General features: G+C 44.4%; 1 protein-coding gene, 1 long non-coding RNA gene and 1 other non-coding gene across 4 annotated transcripts in view; 2 read left to right on the plus strand and 1 right to left on the minus strand.

The window, feature by feature from the left end:
• si:dkey-220a11.5 overlaps positions 1 to 21,639 on the plus strand; it is a 765,979-nt gene that overhangs the window by 719,708 nt on the left and 24,632 nt on the right. The window lies entirely within an intron of this gene.
• Positions 1 to 21,639, minus strand: part of LOC141381532 (uncharacterized) — a 400,463-nt gene that overhangs the window by 279,258 nt on the left and 99,566 nt on the right. Inside the window, exon 2 of the mRNA XM_087248626.1 lies at positions 13,532 to 14,563. The gene's annotated coding sequence lies outside the window, so the exon portion shown is untranslated. The remainder of the gene's footprint in view (positions 1 to 13,531; positions 14,564 to 21,639) is intronic.
• On the plus strand, positions 13,172 to 21,123 carry LOC148682939 (uncharacterized). Its single transcript, XR_015943174.1, has 2 exons — positions 13,172 to 13,299; positions 20,547 to 21,123. It is a non-coding gene; the product is annotated as an uncharacterized LOC148682939 (long non-coding RNA).

Raw genomic sequence — 21,639 nt, forward strand, 5'->3', positions numbered from 1 at the left:
GCCTCCAAGCTACGTGAGTGTCAGTGACGTCACTTATTGATCCCCAATCGGTATATGTAGCTTGTGTGGACACTACTTGTCTAAAATAATAGCTTTGCTACACAAAAGCTATTTGATTTAGAAAGTAGTGACGCTACTGAGAAATATAGTTACGCTAGTAGCGTCACTACTTGTAGCGATGCTACTGCCCAACACTCCGTGGTTTCAATGCTTCTAATGTAGAAATTTCCTCATTACTGATAGCCAAAGGTGTTTTAGTAACCGAAGTGGTCTCCAGTGCACAGAACTCCACAATAGGTGGTTGCGCTGATGAGCAGTACTACACACGGTGTGTTTGGCACCCCTTATATGGGAGTCCAGGGCTGTAACATCCATCGTTGCTAGCTTAAAAGATTTCCGACAACAACAGCAGTAGGTGTCGCGGTTATTTCCTGGCCCAGGATTGACCCAAATGTAATTCAGATTCCATGGCCAAAGCGGATTAAACAAACCCACAAACTAGGCTAGCAACTATCTTGTTCTGTACATCACCTCAAGTAACCATAGTAATGGGTGTGCGTGCTTTCTGCTATTACGTGAGATGCACTCAACGTTGCGCTGCATGATTTTTTAGTTAGCTTACATTAGTTACAGTTAATTTGGTTATGATATGAACTTAATTCTAAGAAAGGTAATACAAATTATTAAAATAAGACCTTTGTAACAAAACCCAAGACTTTGTATAATAATTCAAGGCTATTAAGGCCTTAATTTGAGATTATCAAATTTTAGACTTTTATAAATGCTTTTAAGACCCAATGGGTACTTTGATTAGGTTTTGCATATAAATACTCGTGCTTGATACATTTGTTTCAGTTTGGTATTTGCCTATTACATGAGACTAGAATATTTGGTGTGTGTGTGTGTGTGTGTGTTTGTCATCATCATCAATTTAAGAGTAAATTTCCCTTCTTTGCCATCCTCTGGATTTAGGTTTCGCCGCTATTAGATTTCGGCGTAGAGCGCGCTATGTAGACGTAAAGAGCCTGACTGATATTCTACCAGAACCACGTCAGCAGAGTTCGTGCATAGAGTCCATATAATATAACTTCTATGTTAAGCGGCTTTGACACAATTTACATTGTAAAAGCACTAGATAAATAAAGATGAATTGAATCTGCTTAAATGTGTACACGTTAATGGACCAAACAAAATATAATCTGATTTATATTACATTTAATGTGCATCAAAATTACAGTGTGTGTAGCCAATGTTTCCAGTGTCTTTTCACTTTTCAGCTTTTAATGAGAAATTTTGAGACTTAATGAAAACTTATTTTATTTATTTATTTATTTATTTATTTCAGACCGAATTGAAGAGAATGAGGGGAGTAAAGAGGAGGAACATCATGTCAAAATTGAGGAAAAAACTCATTTACAGTCTGATGGTATTTTGAAAAGGAGAGACAAGAATCGTTTCACCTGCACTCAATGTGGAAAGAGTTTTGGAAGAAAAGGCCATCTTAAGATTCACATGAGGATCCACACTGGAGAGCAACCATTCACATGCACTCAGTGTGGAAGGAGTTTCAACCGATCATCACACCTTAACAATCACATGAAAATCCACACTGGAGAGAAACCATTCACATGCTCTCAGTGTGGGAAGAGTTTCAACCAATCATCATACCTTAATAAACACATAAGGATCCACACTAGAGAGAAACCATTCACATGCACCCAGTGTGGGAAGAGTTTCAACCAATCGTCACACCTTAATAAACACATGAAAATCCACACTGGAGAGAAACCATTCACATGCACTCAGTGTGGAAAGATTTTCCGCCAATCATCATCCCTTAATCGACACATCATGAGCCACACTGGAGAGAAACCATTCATGTCGAATCATCTTGTTTAATCCCGCCCCTTTTCTCATGCTCAAACTCTAGTGTGACCGCAGCTTCGATGTGGGATGAGTTTCAGTAACTCATCAGACCTTAATAAACACATGAAGACCCACACTGGAGAGAAACCATTCACATGGACTCCGCTAGCTACCCCAGAAAGCTGTTGCTACTCTGAAGTCCTCATGTCAAGACCTGCCATCTCATTGACTCTTAAACCTTATGGTTTTGTATTGCATTACTTTTATCATGTAGTTAAAGTGTTGTGATTATATCCTAAGTTCTTTATCTTCATTATTATCCCTAGACATTTGTTGGTTGCTTTGATTGTTCTGTGAGTTACATTTTATTATAAATAATTTGCATTTAGGCTACTTTGTTGGCTCATCTCTCTTTTATGTTGCAACTCAAACAAGCGGGTCAAAACACTTTGTAAAATGTGTCCGGTTGTATCCGAGATCTTGTCCTTTCAGTCATGACCATAGGTGAGAGTAGGAACCTAGATTGAGTGGTAAATTGAGAACTTTGCCTTTCATCTCAGCTCCTTCACCACAACAGACAATCACATCAACTGCATTACTGCTGCCACTGCACTGATCCATCTTTTAATCTCACATTCCATTCCACATGAAGAAAAAATAAATTAATGCAAATACTTAAACTCCATTTGGGGTAAGGACTCTCCTACAAACTGGAGATGGGCACCTTTTTCCAGTCAAGCACCATGGTTTTGACTTAGAGATGCTGTTTCTTTTTCCTGCCATGTCACACTTAGCAGCACACGATAATGCAGCAAACCATGCATGCTGAAGTTCCATGTCCTATGAAGCCAAAAGCACAATGTTATCTGCAAATAACAGAGACCGTCCTAGCCTGCACCTACAATTCTGTCAGTAAAAATTATTATGTTTTGAGATCAGCCTAAAAACTAACACCTTTAAAAAATAAAATGAATACATATATAAATAGATATACAGATAGAAATTTTAGTGGTGGAAGGGAAGTAGGATGGCTTGTTCAACTATAAACCAAGATGAAGCCTTAGAGCAGTGGTTCTTAATTCTGGTGCTTGTGCAAAATGTGTTGACAATGGTCCCAAATTAATTTTAGGTCTTCTTACTACATCTTACAATCACACCTGGGAAACCCTAAAAGCAGAGATTTGGCTTATCTTTAACTGCTTAAGATCAATTTGCACCAGATCAGCAAGAGACAACATCTGTTTGAGTTTCCTTCGCCGACTGGGCTCAACGAAACATGGCATTGCTGATTGGTTGGTGACTTAGCTTCAGTGACGTCCTAAGGATTCACTCGCTTGTAAGTGGGAGTTGTCCTGGATTACCGGGGTGACAGACTCTGCTGAAAGTCGGTTTGCTGAAGTTTTTTGCAGTTTCGGCAGTTCTTAAACTTTAAGAGGTTGCATGGCGCTGCAGTGTCCAAGAGCAAGGCGAGAGGGGGGAGAGAGCAGCAGAATGCAAAATGCAAAGTTTTACTGTTACGAGAGGTTTTTAAGTGATCTGGTTTGGTCCATCCCAATGGCCTTCAAATGAGCAGTTGCCATGCAGGGCAGGCCCACGCCTCGTACCATTATGCTCAGGGTATTTATTATTGACTGTAGGGATAGTTTACAGTTTAACCCAAAGAATGACCAGTCTGGTTGATGAAGAAGAGCCGGAGTCAGAGATTTAAAAAAATTAATTAAGTTTACTGAAAATAGTTTGCAGTTTCATTCGCAGAAGCCAGCTTTAACACCCGCAATGAGTTCCTAGGCCGCTCTGCTTACAGTTTCAACAATCGAACTATTATATTTACACAAGTCCAGAAAGGGTGGGATCCAGGTAAACAGTTCTCATTGGTTACAACAGAAATAGTCAATTCTAAATACATGCGTCAAAGAAACATAGTATCTACTTCCAGATATGGATGGCCTTGATGTGTGCGTCAAAGAAAGCATTGTATCTGTCTCCAGATATGGATGGCAACCTGATGCCTAGAGGTGAGGTCGCCCTAAGTTATTAGGAGCTGATCTCCGACCTGTAAAAAGCTAAACCAGGAACACAATAGACACAAAAGACCATCTGTGTTAAAGACTCAAGGAAGTTTCTTGTACGTTCAGCTGTGTTATCAGGCTGGTTCAAGACTGTTTCCATCAACATTCTGCTGCAATATCTTTACTACACACAGTCTATCTCTACACAAAAAGGAATTACATTAAAATTAATTATACTCAAAAACAGATCAATCAAACAGCTATAATAGTATAGGCAATATCAGGACAACTAGAACAGGTGTCTTCTTCTCCTCTGTATTGGACCTCCAGTCATAGGAACAGATGGGGAGAGAGAGAGAGATCTCCATGACCTATGACCTGGTTTGTGTGTTTCCTGTGTAATGGTTGCCGTATATTGGTGGAATTTTTGCGTCCCGTTCTCTCTCTCTCTTTTCTCTCTCCCTCTCTTTCTTTAGACTTCTATGTAAGACTTCCATCTTACATACACGTAGTCAATCCATTGTTTAAAACACCAGGGGCCTCATGTATCAACGCTGCGTACGCACAAAAACTTTGGGTACGCCAGGTTTCACGCTCAGAATGGCTCACGTTTGGATTTACTAACAATGAACTGAACGTGGGAATGTGCGCAGCTTCACGGCAGCTTTCTGGCTGGCGTACGCACATTTTTTGTGCGTGTCTGTTTTATTTCCATTGGCGACTCCTAGAGGCAGTTGTATTAAACTCCTCTCTACAAAGTGTCTGAGCCTTGCAATGGCAGCTGTATGAGACGGGTTCATCTAGTAGGTATGTAAGGTTTCCATACCATACAGTTGACCAGCTAAACATTAAAGCACAATTTGCAGCGGTCGCCCTTTTTCCCAATGTAATCTGAGCTATTAACTGCACGCACATTGCTATAAAGATACTATCTGAAGATGAATTTGCATGCGGGAAACAGAAACATTTCCATTCAATAAATGTGCAAATCAAATATGATGCACAAACTTATTGATGATTCCTACTTGTCTTTCTCATGATAAATAGTGGGCAAAATCTGATATGTAGGGGGGAAAAAAAAGAAAAAGAGAGTTCATCAGACGCTGGATTTGAGCCGAGTTTATGCTCAAACGTGTCAATACATGATCACATGCGTCTTACGAGGTGCGCCACAGAGACTGCTAAGGGTATTGCAACATTTTACAGATATAAACCACACTATATCCTTTTTTAATGCACTCAGTGCGATGTTCAGACCCAACTGTGTTAACTGCATCAGCTAAACTCTCCCACTCTATTTTTTTCTTTTGTTGTTAATTCCGGAGAACAAACTTGCAAATAACACCGCTTTTCTCCGGTCTACCTCCGAAAGCAGCACCTCCATTTCACATTCTGTTCAAAGTTTCTCTTTTTGCTTGATTTTGCCATTGCTTTTTCGTTGGGTTTTTCCATTAGTATAGTCAATAGCATATTCATACGGGGGAGGAGGCAAGGAGGGGTTTTGTGCTCGTGCATGTTGCGCTCAGTTTCACGTTCATTCGGATGTACAAAAGAATATGCGTGAGATTCGGCATACGCAGTGTTTCATACATCTGAATTTTTTTCTGCGTACGCACATTTACAGCTTTGTGCGTACGCAATGTTTTAGTAAGATTTCCACGCAAGTCTTCGTACATGAGGCCCCTGATCCGCAGTCATAAGCGCTAACCTTTGTGCCACCGTCACTCTGTTCAGCACCTTGTTAGCACATTGCTTGAAGCAAGGACAAGGCTCTGTCAACCCGGAGTTCCTTCACCACACATTCTGCTTTGTTTTTATGGCAAGAGGTCATGTGGATGGGATGCTCTTACAGGATTCCTGACAGTCCCTCCATAGAAGACCTGAGATCCAGGGTCGGAGACTCTCTCCTCTCCAAGAGGAGGTTAAAAGCAATGGTTTCTTTTGTGTCTGTGTGTCAGAGCCCTTAGGTGCTGCTGCAGCTCAGAGACCTACAAGTGGAGGAGATTACACTGCAAGTTGGCTGGATGACCTCTAAGTGGTAGGCACTTATGCCGCACGTAGGCTGGGTTTGCGATTGATGTAGCTGTAGTAGACATTCATAAAAATAAAAAAAATATATAAACTGCTTACTCTGAGGTTGTGTTTAGGGTTGGGGTAGGAGTAAAATTGAATAAAACACAGCAGGTTACCGTGAGGTTGGGCCTAGGGCTGGGGTAGGTGTGATTTTAATAAACTGCGATAGGTTGTATTCTGTGCCATTTACGAGACATGGAATCAATGAAACCCACATGGAGGTTTGTTACTGTGAGGTTGGGTTAAGAGTTGGGGTAGGTTGGGAGGTTGATAAAACACAGCAGGAAACTGTGAGGTTGGGTTAAGGATTGGGGTAGGTTTGACATTCAAACATAACTGGTTGGACACAGTGTCTTGTACCAGACATTAAATGAATGAAAACTCCAGGAGGTTTTTACAGCCCACTTGGAGCTCAAGTCTCACCCGCTTGGAGCTGACCAGGCCATTTGGAGCAGGCTCCGATTTCTATTTATACCTTTCCATATGGGAACTGCCACTTTTGAAACCCAGTCTTGGCACAAACTCCAGTTCATTCTGATCGCTGGCACGTCCCTGCTCCGCTTGCACAAGTGCCACTCATACACTTACGCACTCTATCATACACAGTTTATTGGTTTCCGTAACCGAGAATCTTCTGATCCGCAGTCATAAGCGCTAGCCTTTGTGCCACCATCACTCTGTTCAGCACCTTGTTAGCACATTGCTTGAAGCAAGGACAAGGCTCTGTCAACCCGGAGTTCCTTCACCACACATTCTGCTTTGTTTTTATGGCAAGAGGTCTGTGGATGGGATGCTCTTACAGGATTCCTGACAGTCCCTCCATAGAAGACCTGAGATCCAGGGTCGGAGACTCTCTCCTCTCCAAGAGGAGGTTAAAAGCAATGGTTTCTTTTGTGTCTGTGTGTCAGAGCCCTTAGGTGCTGCTGCAGCTCAGAGACCTACAAGTGGAGGAGATTACACTGCAAGTTGGCTGGATGACCTCTAAGTGGTAGGCACTTATGCCGCACGTAGGCTGGGTTTGCGATTGATGCAGCTGTAGTAGACATTCATAAAAATAAAAAAAATATATAAACTGCTTACTCTGAGGTTGTGTTTAGGCAAGGCAAGGCAAGTTTATTTATATAGCACATTTCATACACAATGGCAATTCAAAGTGCTTTACATAAACAAGAATAAAAGAAACAAGTAAAATAGAAATAAAAACAAATAATAAAAATGCGTAAAAACAAAACAAAACATAAAAACAGGTAAAATGTGATATGAAAGAATGAAGAAAAAGAGAAAACATGATAGTGCAATCTGTCGGACGCAGCACAGTGCTCATTCAGTAAAGGCACAGCTAAACAGATGTGTTTTCAGTCTTGATTTGAATGTGCCTAATGTTGGAGCACATCTGATCATTTCTGGAAGCTGATTCCAGCAGCGAGGGGCATAGTGGCTAAAAGCCGAATCACCCTGCTTTGACTGAACTCTTGGAACTTCTAGTTTTTATGATCCTAATGATCTGAGTGATCTGTTAGGTTTGTATTCGGTGAGCATATCTGTAATGTATTGAGGTCCTAGGCCATTTAGTGTTTTATAGACCAGTAATAATACTTTAAAATCCATTCTGAATGTAACTGGCAGCCAGTGTAAAGACCTAAGGACAGGTGTGATGTGCTCTGATTTCTGGTTCTGGTTAGAATTCTGGCTGCAGCGTTCTGGATGAGCTGCAACTGTCTGACTGTCTTTTTAGGAAGACAGAGTCCATTACAGTAATCCACCCTGCTGCTGATAAAAGCATGAACAAGTTTTTCTAAATCTTCACTAGAAACAAAGCATCGGATTCTTGCTATGTTTTTGAGATGATTGTATGCTGATTTACTGACTGCTTTGACATGACTGTTGAAACTCAGATCTGACTCAAGAGTCACACCAAGATTCTTGACCTTATTTTTTGACGTTTGAACTTTAGTGCCAAGGTGTGCATTTACCTTGAGAACCTCATCTTTGTTTCCAAACACAATCATTTCAGTTTTCTCTTTGTTTAACTGAAGAAAGTTTTGGCACATCCAATTGCTCATTTCATCAATGCATTGGCAGAGGGTGTCAATGTGGCTGTAGTCATTAGGCAGTAAGGCTAGGTAGATCTGAGTGTCATCAGCATAGCTGTGGTAGGAGATTTGGTTCTTTCTCATTATTTGGCTCAGAGGGAGCATGTTAAGGTTGAACAGGAGAGGTGCCAGAATCGATCCTTGTGGGACTCCACATGTCATGGGTGTCCACCTCGACCTATGGTCACCTATACTGACATGGTAACCTCTCCCTTCAAGGTAAGATCTAAACCATTTGAGGACCGTGCCAGATAGCCCAACCCAGTTTTCCAGCCTATCCAGAAGTATGCTGTGATCGACAGTATCAAATGCAGCACTGAGATCGAGCAATATCAGCACTGTTATTTTACCTGAATCTGTATTTAGGCGTATATCATTGATTATCTTTATAAGAGTGCTCTCTTTACTGTGATGTGCTCTGAAACCAGATTGAAAATTGTCTAAACACCCCCTGAAGTTTAAGAACTTGTTAACCTAGTTGAAAACAACTTTTTCAATGATTTTACCAATGAAAGGGAGATTTGAGATTGGCCTGTAATTGCTCAATAGGGTGTTATCCAGGTTGCTCTTCTTCAAGAGGGGTTTAACAACTGCAGTTTTAAGTGAGGTTGGAAAAATCCCTGAGAGAAGTGAAGCATTTACCACTTTTAGGAGATCCATTTCTAAACAGGTAAACACCGTTTTGAAGAATGATGTGGGGAGCGTGTCAAGACTGCAGGTTGATGTTTTTATAATTTGCACCATCTCTTCTAAGATTTTACCGTTAATTGCCATGAAATCAGACATAATGTCTGACTTCTCAAGTTGTTGAGCTTGTTTGACATCAACACAACTTGGCTGATTGGATGAGCTGAATGCCTTTCTGATATTATTGATCTTATTAGTAAAGAAATGAGCAAACTCATTACATTTGCTTTCAGAGAGGAGCTCACTGGGAATCCGACTGGGGGGGGGGGGGGGGGGGGGGGGGGGGTTGTGAGCCTCTCTACTGTTGCAAAGAGTGTACGAGCATTATTTACATTGTTGTTTATAAGGTTTGAAAAGAAAGTCTGTCTACCACTTTTTAGTTCCACATTAAAAGCATGAAGACTGTCTTTATAGATATTATAATGGACTACTAGTTTCGTCTTTTTCCACATACGCTTAGCTTTCCTGCATTGTCTTTTCTTCATTTGGACTGCTCTTGAGTTTCTCCAAGGGACTCTCTCTTTGCCAGTTCTCTTCCTAACTTTAACAGGAGCAATGTCATTTATTACATTTTCAATTTTAGAATTAAACAAATCATTAAAAATTATATATTACCAGTGAATTTCCACAATAAAAAAACTCAACCATCACACACTCTAATTCCTCCACCTCTTCCAAGACTCTGTAAGTCATTTCATCCCTTATAAATGTAGCTACCCCTCCTCCTTGACTCTCTCCCGTCTTTCCGTATTGATTTATAACCTTGTAAAGCAAACTGAATATTTGGTTTAAGCCATGTTTCTTGCACACATATTACATTTGGTTTATATTCTAACTCTAAAACAATTTTTTAAACTCTTGCCCATTTGCAATTAAACTTCTTGCATTCCATTGTAGAATAGTTTTAACCATTAAGCTAATCAGAAATTTGAGAAGCATCATTTATTGCTGATCGAGTGAGAATGTCATGAATTGTTTGGGCAGAAATTCCTGTAATTCCTAAAAACTCAGCTGCAGCCTCTAGAATTGTTTTGATTTTTGCTGACCTGCTTGTCATTACAGCTGTTACATTGATACATTGACACACTTATTTTCCCTTCTGTTCCCAGTCTCAGTATTCCTTTCCAGTTGTTTTTCATCTGTCTTTACTTCCTCCACTCTTATCTCCTTTTTCTGGCAGCTCTTGACTGCTTCTGCTTAAGAAACTTTGTGTTCAATCTTGAATTTCTGTACCTCTTTTGCTTTTAACTGAAATTCACATCCTCCATATGCCGCACTGTGCGGACCCCCACAATTGCAACATTTTAGATCATTTGTACATTTATCATATTCATGATCTTCACCACACTTAACACATCTCATCTTTCCTCTACATACTGCTGCTACATGACCAATCCGCTGGCACTTGTAACACCTCAAGGGCTTTGGAATGTACTCTTTAACTGTATAACTGATGTATCCCATTTTCACCTTTTCAGGCAGTTTCCCTTCAAATGTCAGCAAAATGCTCATACTTTCTTGTCTATCTCCATTTACATTTTTAAACAATCTTCTCACATTGATTACTTTACCTCCTATTATATTTTCCTCGATTTCTTCATTGGAAATATGTGTTGGTACACCTGCGATTACCCCTTTCTCATTTTTGGCTACTCCTATTTCTCTAGAAGTTACCTTTTCTCCGTTCATCTCTTTGATCCCAAGTAATTTATTTCTTTGTGCAATGTCCTTGACTATTATTAGCACTCTTCCTTGTCCCAAACATCTTTCCAAGCTAACTGTACCGATTAGCTTATCTATAGCCTTAGACAGCCCAATCGGATGTAGATGTTTCCCTGTAACTTTGACAAACGTCATCATTACTTTATATCCTGGTATTTCATTTTGCGTTTGATCTTTCCTCTTATCTTTCTCACTCGTTTTAGTCTTTTTTTAAATTTCCGTTTACCACATTATTCGTGTCCTCATAGTCTTCCTGTTCTTTATACGTGGCTTTTTTACGTTTAGCGTTTTTCTTTTTAGAAAATACTTCTGTAAATCCTATACATTCATTTATCATTGACTCCTCCGAGTCATCATCCATGATTGCACAACAAGCACAGATCAGATCAAGCGATGACTTTTTATTTACTTAGAGTTATTATTTATTAAGAAATGATACAGATACCGCGAACTCCAACTTGTTGATGTCTCTGAATCCGTGACGTAACTTCCATTTTCTCTCCTCAACTCAGTAGCTCATGGCTCCGTCTCCAATCCATTTCTGTGCTTTCTCCAATCTGTGTAAAAGCTTTAAAACAAACCTTTCTCCAGTTGAATCACAGCGCAGTAGCGGCGCAGGCTCATGACATCACATGACACGCCATAATAAAAGTCTTCTTCTGAGGTTAATGGCAGTTGGCAGACCAACTTGCATGGTGCATTCCCGCCACCTACTGGATAGAAGTGTGGAGCGCATAATGTAGAAAAAAAGCATGAAAACAAAAATATATATAATAACAAAATGATGTACGAATGGAGGGGATAAGATTACCAGAGGGAAGAGAGAACAGGGGGCTATTCCATAAAACTGGCTTACAGAAAAAGCCAGACTTATTTTGGTAAGTCAGGTTTATTAATGGCAGATTCTGTTTCATAAATCAAATTTACAATAGTTCAAATCTAGTTACCCTGGCAACTTGACTGCTGGTTGACTGTGTCAGTGTTTTAACCTTTGCTGGTTCATGTCTTCTATAATATTGCATTGTTCATATTTGCCTTCACATTTTATTCATTTAGCAGATGCTTTTATCCAATGACAATAAAGTAAGCACTTCAAATCACTACAGAGTAGTAAAAAATCTATGATTCTAAAAATCTAATTTTAGCAGTTTTTAATACTTATATTTTTCATATATATTTAGAAATATGGGCAAAAAAATCTGAATGTCAAACTATTTACGGCAGTGATGTTGTAACGAGGAGACTGACACGGAGGGATCCATTATGCAGTATTTATTAATCAAGCTCTCACTCAAACACACAATATGCACTAAAGTGCAAACACACAACAACAACAGTCTGTGAGGTATCAAGACTGGCGATGAACAGACACAGAGGGTTTTACCAGGCATAGATAGAAGGCAGGCTGCGAGTATCAGAGTCCATGTATCAGGCGTGGGTCGTGGGCAGGCAGCGAATATCAGAGTCCGTGTATCAGGCTTGGGTCGTGGGCAGGCAGAAGGCGAAGCAGAGTCAGGAACAGGCTGGAGTTATGCACGAGGAATCAGGCAGGAATAACACTCAGTAATGCTGGCCGGGGCTAAACAAGACTTCGCACTGACTGAGTGTTTGTGTGCGGCTTATATAGGGTACGTGGGTCATTAACTAGATTCAAGACAGGTGTGTGCACAATCAGCGTAGATGGATGATGTAATGCTAGAAGTCCGGAGATGGCGGCCTCTGCTGGCCAGCGAGGGGAGTAATTGGGACAGAGTCGGTGACAGATGTGTTGTTCAGCACATTTTTTATCATTACATGATCTCTTTTCACAAAATCATATGACCTTTTTTAATGCGCATACCCCTCTCTGTTTTTTATGCGCATATGCAAAATGTGCATAGGAATAGGTGGATGGAAACATAGCAAATTAATTAACATCCTGTCCTTGATAATTCACAACTGCATGTCACTCGCATGGAAGCATTGGTCTGCCTCCAATTTCTGGCATTTGTTAGAGATTTCACAAAACCTGTCGGTGAGAAGAAAATAAAGACTAATATCGTGCAGTATGAATTAAGTGTAAAAGCAGTGTTGACAAGTTTCCTGCTTTAATTACCCTTTTTTTTCATACATTTTACCATCTTGGACATAATATTAACCACACTTATTTGCAAATTTGTGATACTTGGCACCATTTGAAATTTGTTTTGGCTAGTTCTGGCTTTTGTTGGGATTGTTTTCATCAGCAAAACTTTGGGTAAGGGATTGGCTTCGCAGACTTTGCTAGCCTGGACCATTTCAAGTGGAAAAATTTTTAATATTAAAACTGGATAAATGTGATTCACATTTTTCGTCTTCAATTTGAATGTGACATCAAAAATACAAAAGACAAGTAGTTTTGCAAATGAATAAGGGAAAAACAAGTCTTGTTTCTATTTTCTGATATTTAATTTGTATTTAAATATGAAAAAAAAATTATGCATGGATTTTGAGTAACTGTTGATTTTTTTTTAACAGGTAAACACCTTGGTAAACAGGTAAACAACACTAATGACATGGCCCGGCAGACCAACTGGAGGGGAATTAATGGAAAGGCTGCCTTTAAGTTTACATCCTTAAGCACTGTGATCAAAGGTTGGTGAAAATACTGCAATTTGTTCATTGTTTGGTGTCAATTAAAACTACACCCCAATGAATTTTAGATTTTTAATTATTTGTCACCTTGTTGGACATTTGTCATTAGCCGCTGTCAGAAGAAATCGATTAACCGCCACTGCAACCGACCAGGAAATTGAAAACTGGATCAAAAGATGGCTACAGCTTGCCAATGATAGAGATGGAGGCCGGCGGGCAAGAGAAAAGATATAAAGGTACTGTGTAAATTATCAAAGGATATTCTATTGAAGTGGATACTGTATGTAGCAAATTAAATTGAGGGGAAACAATTAGTAATTAATCGTAATTTATTATATATAATTATAACATTTAGATTAGCTGTACACTTTTACTTGACCTCTGGTTAAAGTGTTTAATTGTTCAAAGAATGTTAATGTACAGGTTATAGGAAATAACCTTCTTAAAATGCAATACTACAGAAAGAACGTTCGAGGTTACAGAAGTAACCCTTCGTTCCCCGAGGAGGGGAACGGAAGTGCCATGAATGGGAGGATTCGGATCAGAAGCCGCTTATCTGGAGAGTATTGAACGGGCCAATGAATGAAATTAATTGGCAGCGTAAGCTTGCGCAGGTGTGCGACATCTGCAATTATCTCAGCATATAAGCACACCTGAAGCCAGCAGACGCCATCCTTTTAAGCTGAAGAGACTTTCAAACAGCTAAGGGACAGTCATTATGGCGACGGAATATGGCACTTCCGTTCCCCTCCTCGGGGAACGAAGGGTTACTTCTGTAACCTCGAACGTTCCCCTTCGGTTGGGGAACTTCAGTGCCATGAATGGGAGAATATGGAAAGCGCCATAATGACTGCACCTTACCAACACCCCCGATGAGGAGATAGTCAAGCAAGCGTGACGCACCCACATCATGGGGGGCGCGGTCCTCCAACGTGTCCCTGGCCCTAATTTATCCTACTTCAACAGAAGTTTTACGGATTTAGATATATTTTTTGGGAAGTCGTGAGCATCTAGATAATTCTAGGAAATACGACAGTACGTTGGGAAGCGTGCAATCCCGATAGGGAGGACGCTGCGGAGGCCATCCGTTACCCAAGGGGGGGATAGATGGCAGAATTTACCTATGGACTAGCCCTAAAAAGGGGGAGTACGCATAGCAAAAGAGTGGTTAGCGGAGAGGGAAGACACGGGTCCGCCCAGGGGGGGGACTTAACCGTGGCGGAATAAGCATATGGGATCGCCTAGTGGGGATCACGCATAGCAGGCACCTATACCCAAAACGCGGGCTGACCAGCGGGCAGACCTACAACGTAGTGGGCCAGCAAGTGACTCCTCCGCTGAGTCAGTGCTGGGGGCCACGGAGGAATCTGCAGGGCTCACCTGACGGGGAACTTTACTGACAGATAAAAAAGGCGCACGTACCTCCGTGTTAGGGAGAATGGCGCCGCAAGCGTGTTTCAACACCCTACCGAGTTGTCTCCTCAATCACCAAAGGGTTACCTAATACCCTTGAGGAAACCGGCTCCACTCGCAGATTGTAAAACCTTGCAAATGTGTTGGGTGTCGCCCAGCCCGCAGCTCTACAGATGTCTGTTAGAGAGGCGCCGCGTGCACGCGCCCAAGAGGATGCAACGCTCCGAGTGGAGTGTGCACGAACTCCCGGGGGACACGGCTGACCTCGACTCGAATAAGCGAGTGAAATGGCATCCACAATCCAGTGGGATAATCTTTGTTTGATACGGCACTTCCCTGCTGCCGACCGCCATAACAGACAAAGAGCTGCTCAGATGATCTAAAATTCTGAGTACGGTCCACATAAATGCGCAGAGCGCGAACTGGACAAATTAAAGAAAGGGCTGGGTCTGCCTCCTCCGGGGGCAGCGCTTGCAGGTTCACTACCTGATCTCTAAAGGGGGTGGTAGGAACCTTGGGCACATAACCGGGGCGGGGTCTCAGGATGACGTGAGAGTAATCCGGCCCGAATTCCAGGCACGAGTCACTGACCGAAAATGCCTCCAGGTCCCCGACCCTCTTGATGGAGGCCAACGCAACCAGCAGAGCTGTCTTCAGGGACAGAAATCTTAGAGATACTGATTCGAGTGGCTCAAAGGGATCGGATCGCAGACTCGTGAGAACGAGGGCGAGATCCCAAGAGGGCATGAGAGGGGGGCGAGATGGATTAATTCGCCTAGCACCCCTAAGGAACTGGATGACCAGGTTATGCTTTCCCACGGTGCCGCCAGCTACCGCGCTATGATAAGCGGAGATGGCGGCCACGTAAACCTTGAGAGTGGAGGGCGACAGCCTGCTGTCCAACTTCTCTTGAAGGAAAGAGAGCACAACACTAATCTGGCAATTTCGGGGGTCTTCTCTGCGAGAGACGCACCATTCAGTGAATAGACTCCACTTCAGGGCGTAGGCGCGCCTCGTGGAGGGGGCTCTAGCCTGAGTGATGGTATTAACCACCGCAGTCGGTAGGTTACCTAAGTCTTCCTCGCGTCTAGGGACCACACGTGGAGGTTCCAAAGATCGGGGTGAGGGTGCCAGATGGTGCCCTGTCCCTGAGAGAGTAGGTCCTCTCTCAAAGGGATCCGCCAGGGGAGGGCCATCGCGAGGGGTGAGAGCTCTGATATCCAGGTCCGGTTGGGCCAAAGGGGCGCAACTAGCAGAACCTGTTCCTCGTCCTCCCTGACCTTGCACAGAAACTGCGCGAGCAGGCTCACTGGGGGAAACGCATACTTGCGCATGCCCCGAGGCCAGCTGTGGGCCAGTGCATCCGTGCCGAGAGAGCCCTCGGTCAGGGAAAAAAACAACTGGCAGTGAGCGTTCTCGGGGGAAGCAAACAGATCGATCTGGGCCTCCCCGAATCGCGCCCATATCAGCTGAACAGACTCGGGGTGGAGTCTCCATTCTCCAGGGCGTAACAGCTGTCGTGAGAGCGCATCGGCTGCACGATTGAGCGTGCCTGGGACGTGAATGGCGCGCAGCGATTTCAGCCGCGGGTGACTCCAGAGGAGCAGACGGCGGGCGAGCTGAGACATGCGGCGAGAGCGCATACCCCCCATGCGGTTGATATACGCCGCCGCCGCCATACTGTCCGTCCTGACCAGCACGTGTTGCCGCTCCAGCACCGGTAAAAAGCGGTGGAGAGCGAGGAACACTGCCAACAGCTCTAGGCGATTGATATGCCAATGCAGCTGGGCACCCTTCCAGAGGCCCGCAGCCGCATGCCCGCGACACACGGCCCCCCAACCCGTGTTGGAAGCGTCTGTTGAAACAACAACATGGCTGGACGCCTGTCCTAGAGGCACACCGGCCTGTAGGAACGAGGGGTCGTTCCATGGGCTGAGGGCGCGGCGACACAGCGCAGTAACCGAGACCCGGTGTGTGCCCGCGTGCCATGCGCGTCTGGGGACCCGATCGTGAAGCCAGTGCTGAAGTGGTCTCATATGGAGCAACCCGAGCGGCGTGACGGCGGCTGCGGATGCCATATGCCCCAGGAGCCTCTGAAAGAACTTCAGTGGGACCACTAGTTTGCTGTCGAGCTCCCTCAGACAGTTCAGCAACAGGCGAGCGCGTTCCTCGGAGAGGTGCGCTACCATGGTGATCGAGTCCAGCTCCATCCCGAGAAAAGAAATCCTCTGCACGGGGGCGAGTTTGCTCTTTTCTCGGTTGACCTGAAGCCCCAGTAGGCGGAGATGCCGAAGCACCTTGTCCCTGTGCATAATCAATTGCTCCCGCGAGTGGGCTAAAATCAGCCAGTCGTCGAGATAATTGAGTATGCGAATGCCCGCGAGCCGAAGGGGCGCTAGGGCACCCTCCGCGAGTTTGGTGAAGACCCGCGGAGACAGAGAGAGCCAGAAGGGGAGGACCTTGTACTGCCACGCTCGACCCTCGAACGCAAACCGCAGAAATTGGCGGTGGCGTGGAAGAATGGAGACATGGAAATACGCGTCCTTCAGGTCTATGGCTGCAAACCAATCCCGAGGACGAACGCATTGGAGAATGTGCCTCTGCGTGAGCATTCTGAACGGCAGCTTGTGCAGACAGCGGTTCAAAACGCGCAGATCCAGGATTGGCCGTGACCCACCGCTCTTTTTGGGTACGATGAAGTATGGGCTGTAAAACCCACTCTCCATCTCGGCTGGAGGAACCGGCTCGATTGCACCCTTCGCCAGGAGGGCAGCAATCTCCTCTCGCAAGACAGGGGCGGACAGGGGGTTGACCCTGGAGAAATACACGCCCGTAAACTTGGGGGGCCGTTTCGCGAACTGAATCGCGTAACCGAGTCTGATTGTGCGTATGAGCCACCGCGAGGGGCTGGCCCGCGCTAACCAGGCAGGCAGAGCCCTCGCTAATGGAGTCATCGCTACAATCGCTGACGTACCAGCGGTGGGGCAGCGCGGAGTGGGTGTGCTGATCCGGGAAGCACGAGGGTCCCGCGGAAGAGCTGGAGGAGAGCGATTCGCTCTGGCTCCGCACCCTGACTCCGGAGAGGGGGCTGGAGGGCTGAGGGAAGGGAGACCGTCCCCCCAGCGCTCGTGAGCCACTGGCGAAGCACGTAGAGTCTGCGAGCCGGAAGGCAGCGCGTCCCGGACTGGCAGAACTCGTGCAGTCACATCCGGGGAAGGGAAAAAGTGCTCTTTTACTGATGTTTTGGTGGCACTGAAAAGTACCGTTGTTATCGGGGCCCCGCCCTCCAGCGGGGAAAGAGCAAGTTTCCTCTTCTCCGGATGGCCTGTCTCAGGGACGCTTCGCGGTCCGTTTACCGGACTTAACGGCGCCCTGGGCAGGAGGGGCTGCCTGCTTTCGAGGTGAACGCCGCGCCCGCTTGGCCGGAGGCGCAGGCGGGGGCGGGGCAGCACTCGTTGGCGGGCGCCCTCGGCGAGGAACAGCGGAGGTGGATGGCTCGGCGGGCGGAGCGGGCTTACGGCCACGCCGATAGATGACATTGCCCATCGCATCCGACTGCTCTTTCACCGCCTTGAATTCCTGGGTGAATTCACCGACGGTGTCGCCGAACAGGCCAGCCTGGGATATGGGCGAGTCAAGAAAGCGAACTTTGTCAACGTCGCGCATATCGGCCAGGTTTAGCCAGAGGTGGCGTTCCTGAACCACAAGTGTGGACATCGTCCTCCCCAGCGCACACGCGGCGGACTTAGTAGTCCGAAGAGCATAGTCGGTCGCGGTGCGCAGCTCATGTAATAAGCTTGGGTTGGACCCGCCCTCGTGCAGCTCGGCCAGCGCCTGCGCTTGGTAGCGCTGGTAGGTGGCCATCGCGTGCAAAGCAGAAGCAGCCTGGCCCGCAGCCTTATAAGCTCTGGCTCCGAGGGAGGCAGACAACCTACAGGCTTTGGACGGGAGGCGGGGCAAACCCCGCCACGTAGAGGCGCCGCGCGGACAAAGATTGACCGCGATAGCGCGCTCCACTGACGGGATCGCCTCATACCCCCTGGCAGCTCCGCCGTCAAGGGCGGTGAGGGCGGAGGCACTCGCAGCACGGGCAGAGAAAGGTGCCCTCCAGGACTGCGTGAGCCTACTGTGCACTTCCGGGAAGAAGGGGACGAGAGGCTTCGAAGGCTTCGCCTTCTGGTCCTCTACGTAGCACCCATCTAGTCGGTCCGGCCGCGGAGCTGGGGGATAAACCATCTCCAACCCCACGGCCGAAGCAGCCCGGGAAAGCACGGCTAACATGTCCGCTTCAGGATCCGATTTGACAGCGCTCACCTGCCCGGAGGGGGCGAGCGGGTCCGGATCTTCGTCGGACAGTGAAAGCCCACCCTCCGATGCCGCGGAGGACATCTGATCTCCGGTGTCAGCGAGTGTGAGAGCTACCATCTGGTTAGACGGATCACTCTCACCACCCGAAGCTTGGATGGAGCGCCGTGAGGAGCGAGAGGTCCGCGAGCCCGTGGGCGGCGGATTAGCTCCCGCTGAAACCCTCAGATCTGCCCGAGCGCCCGCTGCTTTTTTAGAGCAGGAGGCAACTGGGGTGGCTCGCTCTCTTGCGAAAGTTAGCCGCGATCTTAGCTGTGCAACGGTCATGGCATCGCAATGACGACATGAACCGCCCGCGAGCACCGCATTAACATGCTGGACCCCCAAACATGCAATGCAGTGATCGTGTCCATCATCCGGAGACAGGAAACCCCCGCATCCAGAAACGCACAGTCGGAGCGCCATCCTGAAAAGGACGTGCTGCACGACTGTGTTGCTCTTTTAGGAAAGTTGCAACTATACGCACCGCTCTGGAGGACCGGACCCAAAGAACCGCAGGCAAGGGAGTAACCCAGCTCGACCGTCTGCCACCGCGAAGACCCACTCTGGACCGGGAGACACACTCGTTCGCTCTGAAGTGCTGATCAGCAAGAGGAACCCTCATCGACTCACTCAGAAAGGATCTGAAGCGAAAAGGATGGCGTCTGCTGGCTTCAGGTGTGCTTATATGCTGAGATAATTGCAGATGTCGCACACCTGCGCAAGCTTACGCTGCCAATTAATTTCATTCATTGGCCCGTTCAATACTCTCCAGATAAGCGGCTTCTGATCCGAATCCTCCCATTCATGGCACTGAAGTTCCCCAACCGAAGGGGAACTCTAGTTATGAGCAAATAATGAACAACTTTAGGTGTGATACACCTTAGACTTAATTAAACTACAATACACAGTTAAACTAATCAAACACTAAGTTGCTATAGGAAGAGGCAGTAAAGAATAAAAGCATGGAGTTTATGCAGTGTTTGATATTCAGCAGATCTATAGCCAGAAGAAAATATCAGCAACATAATTCAAACACTTTTGTTAAAAGTTTTAGATGAAAGTATGTATTTGTTAAAGAAACTAGGAGTTGGGAGTTGCATACCGGATGTGCTGCGCATTTGACAATTGTATCACACACTGCATGTGCACATATCATATATACAGTGCTCAACATAAACTAGTACAGCCAATTTTAAAAATTAAATTTTTATCAATTTCTCAGTGAATAGAGGTAATATATTTTGGTGCGTTTGAATAAAAATGTTTATTAAATGTATATATTTATTAAAATAATGTTTTGGTAACAAACATCTTTTAAAGTAGAAAAATAATACACTGTAAATTTGTACGAAATATTGGGGACAAAATACAAAGTACAAAATCTAAACAAAATGTTATAAATTTAAAAATTTTCTTGAATTTGCTCTTTTTAAGTTTTTATTTAATATTTTCCCCTAACATATAAATTTGGGTGTGCTAATTTTAGACCTTAATCATGTTAGATTTACAGTTTTGTTAGATTAGCTCCAGATTTGGCTTCAGTACTGACTAATCTGTATATGCACAAATACAATATTGTAAACCTTCCTATAGAACAGGGTTGTCAAACTCAGTTAAAGGGCCGCAGCCGTACACAGTTTAGTTCCAACCCTGCATTAACATGCTTGCCTAGATTGTAATTTTCAAACACCACATTTTAAATGTTGTCTTCTCCTGTTTTCAGGACTGCTTTTTTGGCTTTGATCCTCGCTCACCACTAACCTTCCTTTTGGATTGACCATGTTTTTTTTAATTGGTTCTATTACATAGATCTATATTAATTGTTAATTTAATTACTATGCATTTTTTATTTTTAAAAAATGTAGTTTCTGTGTTTGTTCTGTATTTATCTTTTTATCCCATTGCTATATACATTTACATGCATTGTTTTGTTTGTATTTGTATTTGCCTTTTTAATCTGTATATATCCATTTACTTTTATACATTTACATGCATTGTTGTATTTGTATTTGTTTGTGTTTTTAATCTGTATATATACATTTACCTAATTTTTATATTTATAATTGTTTATTTGCATTTAATTTGTTAAATGTTTACATGTAATTCCTGATAATTCTGTATTTAACTTTATCTTATTTACATATATTTATTTGTATTTTAATTATATGCATTAGTCTATTTTTTGTTTATTTTATTTTGTATGGATCTGTTTATTTAATTTATACAAATTATATATTTGTATATATCAATTTATTTGCTTTTTTTCAAGCCATTTCATTAAATAAAGCAATTAAAATTAAGCATTCCTTTTAATGTGTTTTATATTTAGCTAGTGTAGATGTGAGCCATATCTAACCCAGAAGTTAGCCACAACTGAACCAGATCTGGGCCAGATCTGTGAAAGTGCATGGGCCGCATATGGGCCAGATCTGAGAAAGTGCATGGGTCACATTAGGGCCAGATCTGAGAAAGTGCATGGGCCGCATCTGGGCCAGATCTGAGAAAGTGCATGGGTCACATTAGGGCCAGATCTGAGAAAGTGCATGGGCCACATCTGGGCCAGATCTGAGAAAGTGCATGGGCCGCATCTGGGCCAGATCTGAGAGAGTGCATGGGCCGCATCTGGCCCAGATATGGACCATGCTTTTTCTGAGATATGGCCCAGATCTGGTTCAGTTGTGGCTGACTTTTGGAATCTTATGTCAGCCACAATCAGGTTGAGTCATCGCCGTCATTCCGCGCGGTATGTGGGCCAGATGAAAATGGGGGATGTGGGCCATATCTGGGCCAGATGTAATTTGCTATCTGGGATACTT

Source organism: Danio rerio, chromosome 4 (assembly GCF_052040795.2).
Source record: "Danio rerio strain M-AB ecotype USA chromosome 4, GRCz13ab, whole genome shotgun sequence".
Lineage (NCBI taxonomy): Eukaryota > Metazoa > Chordata > Actinopteri > Cypriniformes > Danionidae > Danio > Danio rerio.